We start from the raw sequence: 12,287 nt of genomic DNA, 5'->3' as shown, positions 1-12,287 counted from the left end.
AGGTTTCTATTTCCCATTATTTCTCAAGTACTTCACAGATATTCAATAAATATTGGTTAAAAATATGAATTGAGAAATGAAAGGAAAAGTGTTGAATAATGTTACTAAACATTTTTACAACAACAGAGAACCTGGCAAACAAGTGATCATATCATATAGAAAGGCTGAAGCAAAACAGAAGGAAGATTAATAAATAGAAACTCTATAAAAATCTAGGACAAAAATGCTATCTTCAGAAATTTTTGATACCATTACTGCTGTAACCATGGATACATGCCTACTCAGACTTTTTAAATCTATTACTTAGAAAGCAATTTTAAAAGCTTGTAATACAAAGCCAGCATTTTCAATGGAAAATTAAGTCAATACCACAACTTAATGAATTTTGAAATGACTTTTAATGAGATGGTTTTAATTTATGATCTCACTCGATGGAACACTAAGGTGCTAAACAGGACTGCCCTTTCAGTAAGACTGAGAATTAAGTAAAACTTGTTTTAGGCCTTGACTCCATGCTTTCTCACTCTGACAATGCATTCTCCTCTCACTACTTCTACCTCAGGTCTGTGCTCTAAAGTCAGAAGCCTCCTATGTCTGCCCACCCCCCTCCCTGCCCCTTGGTGAATCTAAGAGTCTTACCAGATATCCTGGTAAATGGCCCTTCCCAGCTATCCACCATCTAAATAATGTATAGTCATTACCATTCCCTTCCTCTCCACTTTGTTAGATACAAACAAATGACAGCACTTGAGTGCATGAGTGGGAATTTGAGGTGAGCTATGGTGAGGAGGTTGGTTTTCTGGGCATTCTATAGGAAATTTGTGGAACCTTACCAATCACTCTGGGTAAATGATTCCCATCCCAGAAAGACTTGAGAAGCATTTTCTAGCTGAGACTCTATCATCAGGGTATCACTGCTGCCATATAGGAGTTGTTTTCATAATAATCCAAACAGTGTTGCTCATCCTTTTGGCAACACAGTGCTATTGTTTTCAAGAGAAGAGGCAAGGCAGGCACCAAACTACCCCTTCACTGAAATACCCTAAATTGTAGACATATTGTCATCACTAAGTTTATGAGAGAGCCACAAGTACTCAGTTCCTTAAAAATGCTATGTTTGAGACTGCACAGTTATTTCAATTCCCAATTTAGCAGGCAATAACTTTTACTATAAGTTCTTGGGTGACTCTAAAGAGTTGGCTAATGAAATCACACAAATTTCCAAAATACAATTATTTCATTTATGCAACAAATGTTGTCGGAGTTCCTGTTATGTGTCTGCCAGGCACTCTTCCATATACTAAAGGATCTTTGATGAACAAAACAACAAAACAGACTAAAATCCTTGCTTTCTTAGAGTTCATATTTTAGTAGGAGTAGAATGAAATAGCACATAGTTCGTTTTAAAAAAACACTTATCATATGATGAGTCACTGTGTAGTTTTAAATATCATCTCCCGAAGAATAAGATGTAAAGCTTTGAAAATATGTACACATAATGTTCCCATGTTAAGTGGGAAAAAGACTAGGATACAAAACTATTTATATACAATATATGTACAGTGAAATATATGTATACGATATAGTTCTCTCTATATATATGATTCCTAAGTTTCTAAAAAAAAATTAATTGAGGCATATGTAGACATACAGATAGCTTCCACATATAGCTAGATACAGATTTAGGGGAAAAAACAGTACATATACACAACCAAGACTTACTAGTGCTATCTTTGGAGTGAGATGACCGATACCTTTTTTTACATTTATTTTCTTTTTTATATTTCTTGTACTTTTTGAAATTTCGTGATGAATACCCTTTTATTAGTAGCAAATGGATACTACATTACGTATTTTTAAGGGAAAACTGAGTGAATGGAAGAGGACTTATGCAAACTCTCCGTACTTTTACTCATCTTCTGTACACTTAAATCTACTCTAAAGTAAATCAATTAAATTTTCTAAAGAAATAGCTAAGGTGAACTCTATCTCTTTTAACTTCCAGTATACAAAACACTGTACGAAACAGTGGCTCCCAGATCTTGGAACTTCAGAGACTGGTAAAATTTCCCAGAGATAGGTTTTTACACTTTCCTTTGCCAAGTAAGTACATTAAATACATACACATGTGAACACACACACATACACATATATCCACATTCACTCTACATAATATACCTTTAGAAGGAAGTATATTTTATCACCTAAATGTAAAAGCATAATCTTAAAGTGAGAAAAATTCTATTAAATGCAATAAGCTTGGTCTCACGAACAACCCACGCAATTTTGTGACTTTTCTCATTTCACCATGCCTTTGTGAATAACTGTACCAGGTGGGTTAGGAATCACTGGTATACAGCCCAATGTTTTATCCGACTACAAGTCAGAAAAGGAGAGGGATGTGCTACAAAAATCAGGACTCTTCAGCCTAGTGTTTCAGAGGATGGAGAGGCAATCCCTTGAAGTCATTCTTGAGCAATTGGCTGGTTGCATGTTCCATGCTACTCTTAGTTATTTATCACGGTTGTGAAATCATATCAAATGTGCAAATGCTATCGTCCTGTAGACAGCGAATTAGTCTTCCAAGGTGGTCATTTGATTTGTTTATGATCTTGAAGTTCTCACACCTCTTCTTGTGAAACAGAACTAGGAGTGAATGTTCACAGACCAGATCCCCCGGTAAAACCTTTAGAGTATGGTTCACTGCAGAATCAATGAAGTGATGAAGGAGTACTGCCAGAGGAAACAGGTGTTGTTACTCACTAAAGATCTCAAACAGGTACTCTCTGCTTCTCAACGAGAGAGACTCAGAACTTCCAGATCCAGTGCTGTGGTCCACTGGTTCTTCTGCAGACTCTCATTTCTGCCCCAGGCTGGCAGCATCACAAGTGTGGCTTAGATAGGATTTACTTCTATCTCTGTGAGGGAGTAGAGAATGAGGGGCACTTGTGTTGAGGAGCAGGAGTCACAGCCATCTGTTAGTTGTATGTTATTTTACACAATTATTAGAAATGACAAGTTTTTTCAGGGCACAACATTCAGGGGGATTCTTGATCCCCACCACCCAACTAAATTCTCTTGCTACCAGTCTAGAGCATGTGGGGACTCTGTGCATAATACAAGGATTTAATGGCAAAGTCACTAGGTGGGATGGGATGGTCACACCCACCCTTCCCTTCTTCTTCAATCTCAGGCAGGTAAGAACAAGCCCACATTCTTCCTTTTACACTCTCACCAGAGACTAGAAATAAAGACTTTGAACTCTGTGTTGGGCTTCTCAGGCACTTGAGTGTTGTTATTCTGGGATGAAAGCAATGTGGCCATATCCTTTTATCTGACTCCTTCTCTGTAAGTTGATAAAGAGAAAACAGATGAACTCATCTGGTTATTCCAGTTCCACGGAAATTACTCTCAAATTAAAGAGAAACTTTTAGGTAGAAATCTTGAAGGTTGAATTGCAACTTAATATATAATGCCTCTATTTATTAAATAAAAGAAAATTGATCTTTCTTCTGCAGGCATTGGTCCTTCCAGAGAAAGTAGTCTCACACAACTGATAACAGACTGTGATAAAATTTAATGCATCTATTGTGATCCATTTAAATTATATGACTTCACTCACTGGTTACCTTTTGTAATAAATTAACACCTGTTTTGAGGGTTAAACTGCCAAATTCTACATACTGACAAAGTGGCCTGGTACAAATAAGTGCATTGTTAATAAGTAACCCCTCAGGCCAGACAAAATCATGGAAGTGCAGAACATCCCCAACACAGCAAAATTCAAGCTTGGTAGCAGACTCCTTCTCTATGCACACAAATTTAGACATGTTCTCTAAGCCTATTTTCCAATATGATTTTTTTCCATCTGTAGAATCACTAGGAGATTACCAGCAGCCTGACTCTTGTGTCCTCCTGACAAAACTATTGATGATCTCTGAACCAATTTTCTTAATTCTCCAACTGTTGATTTATTTGGACAGATTACTCTGGTGGGGCTGAGTCTTGGTAACAAAAGATAGAGGACCCAGATTAGGCAACTTGTGTAAACCTGAGGACCAGAGTAACTGTTATTATGGCCCATTAACACATCTTGCTTAAAAGAGGTAAACTCTGGGGCGCCTGGGTGGCTCTGTCAGACATTAAGAGGCTCCCTTCAGCTCAGGTCATGATCTCAGGGTCCTGGGATAGAGCCCCAAGTTGGGCTCCCTGCTCAGCAGGAAGTCTGCTTCTTCCTCTGCCATTCTATCTCCCTCTGTCCCTCCCCCTGCAGAGCCAGGTTCCCAGGCTCTCTCTCTCTCTCTCTCTCTCTCTCTATATATATATATATATATATATATATATATATATGAGGTAAACCCTATATTTTCCCTCCTTTCCTCTTCTGGTAATTCTAGACCATTCCCCTTCCTGTCTTCCATCTTCCAGCTGTGCTGGTTAATCCTTTATCTGCATAATTAAGAAATGATATATTAGTGACTTGTTTGCCAATCCTGGTTTAACTTTCTTCCCAAATTCTTTCTTCCTCATTCAGAGAATGAACCACTAAGGTCTTGTCTTAGCAAGAAATAATACTTTTATTTTGGACATATAGCAGTCAATTCTAGGTAAAATGGTTAAGGTAACATTTATCTCAGCACCTCTCTCACCTTTGGTCCCTTTCAGGTACACATTTCAGTCTTCCAGTTTTTCTCCACTCTTCCCTCTTACGCAACTTGCTTTCCAGAAAAATTAATAAATCATTCATTCTCGAGTACAAGATTAGCAAAAATTAGCCCCATTCCAAAGATGTTTTCTTTAACAGAGAACCGAAAGCTCATTTCTAGTGCTAGAAGTGCAACATCAGTAAAAGGTCGTAGGGAAAGAGACCTTTGTGATATCCTTTAAGTCATACCCCTTGAGACATAGTACTCAAATTGGGGATAACAGTCCACTGAGTGGGTTAACACTGGGCTATTTTTAATGAAATAGAAATGTCCAGGCAACACTTAAAGGTTTAAGTGTTTCTTACAATTTTCCTTTCTGTTTCTGTTTTACACATACATGTATTATTCATATATATACTTATATGTGAAATATATAAATGTCTGCCTTATAATAATCATTATCAATAAGTTTGAGAGTTATTTGCCCCTTGACTCTTAAGCTGCTAAATTCTTCTGATTTTTCTTGTATAGCTTCACTAACACCCAGCCTTGCTCTCCTATTCCACCACTATTGACATAGATTGGACTTTCATTTCAATTCTGAAATAATCACAAAGTCTACATAACTGTAGTCTTGGTTTTTCTTCTGGGTTTTTAGAGTTTCAGAAACACAGCATGACCCTATCTAAACTCATTTTTAATTCTCGAACATTTGCAGGACAAAAACCTGAATTCCTTACCCTGGCCCTCTACCATCTGCCCATCTGCCCTTATTTCACCTTGTCAACACTTCCCACCACCACCACCACCCCAAAACTCTTATACATCCCTGCAAGCATTCTTCTCCTGTCTTGTCTCGGTGGCTGTGCTCACACTCTTCAGCCTGAAATGGCCTCATCATCTTCATCCACATCCTCATCGTCAGTGTTCTGAATCACACCATCTTTGGAGGCACAGCTCAATCCCCTGCCCGATATCCTCCATAGATAAGTCCTGTCCTCCAACAATCCCCAGACCCTCCAAACTCTACAGTGCATTCCACTGATCACTCAGTACCTCACCTTCCTGGGAAGCCCTATATTTTATCACTTTTAACCATTCATTGGACATACTGTCATTGTCCTCATATTTCAGATATTTTTTCTATTTTTATCTTACCTGTTCAAAGAAATTATAAGCCCATTAAAAGGCAGAATCTCGAGATTTTCTTCACCATCCACAGCACCTACAACAGAAGTCCTCAATAAGAATGCTTAACTGATAAATTTCTCCTATTATGCACATGATGATCACTATGACCTAAGTAGTTGAAAAATTGACTATAAATTTAAAGAAATACTATTCAGTTTATTTTTTATATTTGACTTTCCATCAAATTTCATTTTCTAAGTTAAAAGGAATTAATATTTATTATTCTTAAATTATATGGGAGCGATTCAATTTAACTTCTAGCTAACTGCACTACTACTGATAATAATAATCTTATTTAGCTTGCTTTACCACTCTCTGCAGAAAGTTTTAATGAGAAAAAAGTTTAGATCATTGAAACAACAAATGTTCTAAAGTGCTCAAGGTGGAATGGGTGGCATTATATGATAGAATTTCTTCTCACCAGAGGTTTGAATCACAGGTTACATACATACTTAGAAAAACTAAGTGTAAAGGGAATTCAAACATTGGATAATGGTTGAACTTTGTGGACTTGTAATTCCAACCTTGAAATCCTATGATTCTAAATTCTACTTGCTCAATAAGCAAGTCTTGAACAACCAAGAACTATCATTTCCCTCCCTCCCAGTTCACCTCTAAAATATGTCCTGAAATTTATTTAGCTCACAGTAGTTCATTATAGTAACAATAATAAAATTTAGAGTGAATGACAAATTATAAAAGAACTAGCTCTTTAATCTAACATTCTATACATTATCTTCTGGATTTTTAAAAGATTATTGTACATATTATAATTTGTAATATCCTAGTCTAGATTTATTTATACTTTACATAAAATGAAGGATTACCCTTTAGAATCTTAAAGTGTGATTTTGAATAGCCTAAAAAATCATAAAGTGAACCCTCACAGGAAGGAGAGGGCTGAAAACACAGTGGAGATAAAGCTCACATCTTATATATCTCTGATTGAAACAGAAGGGTCACCACTAAGATTAGTAACAAGATGAGGGTGTCTGTTCACATCAGTTCTATTCAATATTCCATTGGAATTTCTATCTAATGCAATTAATCATGAAAAAGAATTTAAAATGTCCAGATTGGAAAGGAAGAAGTAAAACCATTCACAAATGATACATTCTTATATATAGAAAACCCTAGGAAATACACATACACAAATATTAGAATAAATAAATGATTTCAACAAGGTTACAGGATACAAGATCAATATACAAAACTCAATTGCTTTCCTATACAGTAGCAATGAACAATCTTAAAATAAAATTAAGAAAACCATTTCTTTTTTTCTCAACTTTTATTTATTTAATTTCTATATCCAATGTGGGGCTTAAATACAAGACTCTGACAGCCAGATGCCCCTAAGAAAACCATTTCATTTAAAATAGCATCAAAATGAATAAAATGCTTAGAAATAAATTAAAAGAGATACAAGACTTGTGCACTAAAAACAACAAAAAAACATTGAAATAAATTAAAGAACTAAGTAAATGGAAAGACACCTCATTTCTACTGGTCATAAAATTTAATATTGTTAAAATGACAATACTCTCCAAAATGATCTATAGATTCACTGAAGCTCTACCAAAATCCCAGTTGGCTTTTTTTTTTTTTTTAATTTACAAGCTGATCCCATAATTCACATGGAATGCAAGAAACATAGACGAGCCAAATGGTCATGAAAATGAAAAACAAGTTTGCTTATTTCACTTTCCAACTTCAAACCTTACTACAAGAGCTTACTACAAGGCTACAGCAATAAAACCTGTATAAAGATAAACATAAAGATCAATGGAATAAGTTAAAAGTCCAAAAATAAACCTACACACGTGGAAATTGATTTTCTACAAAGGTACTATGACAATTCAATTAGAAATGAATAGGCTGTTCAACAAATGATATTGTAACAACTGGTTAGCCACATGCAAGGGAATGGTGTTAGACCCCTAACTCATACCAATATATAAAAATTAACTCTAAATGGATCAAAGACAAAAAAAAAAATAAATAAATAAATGGATCAAAGACCAAAACGTTAAAGATAAATTATAAAACATTTAGAAAAACCTAGGTGCAAATCTTTGTGACAATGGATTAGACAATAGTTTTTTAGATTTGACAACTGAAGCACAAGTAATGACAGGAAATATAAATAAATTTGAATTTCAAAATTAAAAACATTTGTGTTTGGGGGCACCTGGGTGGCTCGGTGGTTGAGCATCTGCCTTTAGCTTGGGTCGGGATCCTGGCCAGGGTCCTGGGATCGAGTCCCACATCAGGCTTCCCTCAGGGAGCCTGCTTCTCCCTCTACCTATGTCTCTGCCTCTTTCTCTGTATCTCTCATGAATAAATAAATAAAATTTAAAAATAATAGATAATAAAAAAAATTGTGTTTTAAAAATACCATCCAGAAAATAGTGGATAAGCAATATGTGATGTGTCAATACATTAGAATATTATTCAGCCATAAAGAGGAATGAATTAGTGATATCTGTCAAAACATGGATGAACCTTGAAAGTATTACACTAGGTGAAAGAAGCCAGACACCAAAGGTCATTTTTATAGGATGCTTTTTATAGGAAATGCCCAGAATACGCAAATCTATACATACAGAAAGTAGATTAGTGTTTGCCAAGGCTTAAGAAGATGGAGAAATGAGGAGTGACTGTTTACGGGTTTGGGGATTCTTTTCAGGGTGATGAAACTGTTCTGGAATTAGGTAGGGGTGTGGAGTGCACAGTCTTGTGAATATACCAAAAACTATTGGATTGTATATTTTAAAAGGGTTGATTTTACTGTATATGAATCAATTCCCAATTAAAAATAATAAAAGAGAAAAATAAACTACTTATGATATTAAGAAAATATTTAAATCAGAGATTAATTTGATGACAGGAAACCTAGTCATCAGTTATTTATAGTTCTTGATTATCTTTTGATTACTTGTAGTTATTTATGTGTCTGACGTATTTTAACAGGTGACTCTCAAACCAGGATAAAACTTTTTCTTTTGTTTTCAGTCTGTCTCAGACTTTTTAAAAATATAATAAGAATAAATTACTAGTAGAATAAAATCAACATAAATTATTCTGTTAAATTGCTATATATTTCTTAAACACTACTCTCAATCACTGTACTTATTTCACAATAGACTGGATAAGAAACAGTATGTGGAATGGCACTGGTCCATGACCCATACTTTGGGTAGCACTGCTTTAGGATATATATTCTTAGATGATGCGGGCATGTTTTATCCACCTTTGTATCTCCTCAGGTAGCACAGAGTGGGCCCAGGTAGGATAGATGGATTGCTAGTTAAATTAGATTAATCAATCTACTTATAGATAGCAGCTTCAGTGATAAATAATTCAAACAACCGATGAAAAGACTTAGATTCAAAACTCAGGCAATAGATATTGGCTAAAATCAGCTCAACAAGAATTAGTACCTACAGAGTCATGGTTCATAATGGCAGCACTAATTATTCTTCTACATTAAATGGTAGTTATTTTTTTCTCACTTCATAGGTTTATACCTTAACTTCATTAAGTAGGGTGACATCTTTAGGAGTTCAGTTACATAATCCAAACAAAGCCTAAAATAGAGACAGAACCATTTCAGCTCTAAAATGACAAAGAACTTTGCATCAAACTTGCATACAGAATTCATAGATTATTTACAGAAAGTGATTCCTAATGTTACTGAGAATAATCCTAGCTTTTTTTAAGGGGGGCAGGGGTGCAGAATTTGAAATGCTAGCAATTATGGAAGTGGCTGCTAGAAGTCTTTACAACCAAGAGAATGAGAAGTGTCTGAGAGCCCAAATGGCCTAAAATAAAGAGTATAATTCAATTTCCAAAATTTCCAAAAATTCATGTTAGTCTATTTCATTTTTATGGAAGATCTACACTATTACAGTAATGGTGTTTTTCCTAAAAATGAAAATCCTCTTTGGATTTCTTTTAGTGAAAACAGAGACTAATGTAGGCCTCTCATAAAAGCAAAACAGAGTATGGGTTGCTTGGGTGGCTCAGTCAGTTAAGCAACCAATTCTTGATTTGGGTTCAGGTCTTGATCACAGGGTTGTGAGGTCAAGCCTCAAATGGGGCTCCACATTAAGCAGGGAGTCTGCTTAAGGATTACCTTCCTTCTTCTCCCTCTGCTCACTCCCCACCCCACCCCATATGCACACACTCACATCCTCTCTCAAATAAATAAATAAATTTTTAAAAAAACAAAGTGGGGTAATGCAAACTTTTGGAAAGTGGTGGATACCTATACCCCTTTATTATTGCATAGAACATATAGAACAATGATTTTAAGTCTCTACAAACCCCACCTAAGGAGAAGATGTTAGCTGAAAAATTCCTGAGGACAAGATTTTTAGTCTTAAGAATGTTCCCAATTCTATCTAGGGCTTGAAAAAGTATGCCATGCTAACTTTATCTGCTTTTCACCACTGGAGAGTGAACAAAACTTTCTTATGGTTGCTCGTCTTTAAAGAAGTGAGGCAGGGAAAAAATAAAAAAAGAAGTGAGGCAAGGGAAGTGCTGGTGCACAGGAGTTACCCAGAATAGGATACCCTGAATGGGATCCACAACTATGGACCCAGATTATGGCTATGATCTCATGCCCCAAAATGTCTGGCCACTAGGACAGCCTTTCATGGAAGTACATCTCTTCTTTTTCATTTTTTTGGAGATGAAGTTATTCTATTTCCTGAATGAAAGAAATAAAGTGAGGGGTGCCTGGGTAGCTCATTGGTTGAGAGTATGACTTCAGCTCAGGGTGTGATCCCAGGATCCTGGGATTGAGTCCTGAAGCAGGCTCCCTGTTATATATTTCTTAAAAATTACTCTCAGTCACTGTACTTATTTCACAATAGACTGGATAAGAAACCGTATGTGGACTGACACTGGTCCATGACCCACACTTTGGGTAGCACTGTTTTTGGATGTATATTCCTAGACAATGGGGGCATGTTTTATCCACCTTTGTATCTCCTCAGGTACCACATAGTGGGAGTGTCTCTGTCTCTGTGTCTCTGTCCTCTCTGTCTCTGTCCTCTCTGTGTCTCTTATAAATAAATAAATAGGGGCAGCCCCGGTGGCTTAGCGGCTTAGCGCCGCCTTCAGCCCGGGGTGTGATCATGGGGACCTGAAATCGAGTCCCACGTCGGGCTCCCTGCATGGAGCCTGCTTCTCCCTCTGCCTGTGTCTCTGCCTCTCTCTCTCTGTCTCCATGTCTCTCATGAATAAATAAATAAAATCTTTAAATAAATAAAATATTTTTTTAAAAAGAAATAAAGTGAGATTAATAGAATATTGTCAACTTTGATCCTCACATATTAACTCAATGAAGTAACTCTATGATTTCTAACTTTCTTTTCTCCTGCAATATTTTATTGCCAAGTAATTTATGAAGTAAAATTTCTTATATAAGCACAAGGACAGAAACTTCCATAAGGATAGTGATTTAATACAATGTATTATGTCATAGGGCAGACAAACAGTAGTAATTTACCTTGCTTTACAGAAAAATTATTATGTGGAAAGTGAAGAGCAATAGTTATATTAGCCAAATACCATTATTCATCAATGTTTTTATTGTGCTAGTTTGTTTCTCCTGTGACACACACACACTCATGATGTATACCTTGCCAAAACAGCCATGTTTTTTAATGCTAGCACAATTGCTAGCATTGTAGGTAAGAGAATTTTTTAAAAACCTTTTTCAAACCCCCTCCCCCATACATACATAAAATTAATTATTCACTTTCAGAGGGTGATATGGAACCAATTCCAATTCTTTACTTAAAAAGAGGGCATTAATCAAAAATCTAACCTGCCTTTTCTATATACATTGCACTAGTAGAACTAACCCAGTAAATGAAGGAAGCATCTCTTCATAAAAGTATTTTAGAAAATAATGGAAAACCATGATAGAATTAGAGTATTACCCTTTTACAATTCTCAGTGAATGAATAATTTGAGGCAATAAGTGTTAATGTCTGCTAACATCAGATAAAGTAAAGGAACCAGACATATGGGTCAATGGAATAAAATCTGAGTCTGATCAAGCTCCTGAACCCATCTGCCAATGTCTAGGAAACACAAAAGATAAAAGAGAATGCTGAACTTCACCATCGGGATGCAATAAGAAAAGTCCAAGGTGTAAGACACTTTATGTTAAATGGCCTACGTTCTTCAACAGATAAACTGAGGCAAAGAATGTGATAGAGGATAAGCCTATAGAATGAAAGAAACATAAAAGTCGTACTAATTTTTTTAAGACAGGCAAAATCAACTATATTATCGGAAAAAGCATACCCACATGATATAAAATTCTAAAGAAGGAAGTGATTACCATAAAAGCCAAGATAGTGTTCATCTTTGGAGAGGGATAGGTGTAATTAGAACAGATCACCTGGAAGGCTTCTGGAATGGTTGGCAAAG

The 12,287-nt window shown here is 35.9% G+C and overlaps 1 long non-coding RNA gene across 1 annotated transcript in view; it reads right to left on the bottom strand.

Moving 5' to 3' along the window:
• Positions 1-379: 379 nt before the first annotated feature.
• Positions 380-12,287, bottom strand: part of LOC112908363 (uncharacterized) — a 102,477-nt gene continuing 90,569 nt past the window's right edge. Inside the window, exons 6-7 of the long non-coding RNA XR_012001041.1 lie at positions 5,805-5,871; positions 380-3,346 (exon numbers count right to left, since the gene is read on the bottom strand). This is a non-coding gene — a long non-coding RNA (uncharacterized lncRNA). The remainder of the gene's footprint in view (positions 3,347-5,804; positions 5,872-12,287) is intronic.

This window comes from Vulpes vulpes, chromosome 4 (genome assembly GCF_048418805.1).
Source record: "Vulpes vulpes isolate BD-2025 chromosome 4, VulVul3, whole genome shotgun sequence".
Taxonomy (NCBI): domain Eukaryota; kingdom Metazoa; phylum Chordata; class Mammalia; order Carnivora; family Canidae; genus Vulpes; species Vulpes vulpes.
The sequence above is the reverse complement of the archived record's forward strand: the minus strand, read 5'-3'. Positions and strand labels throughout refer to the sequence as shown.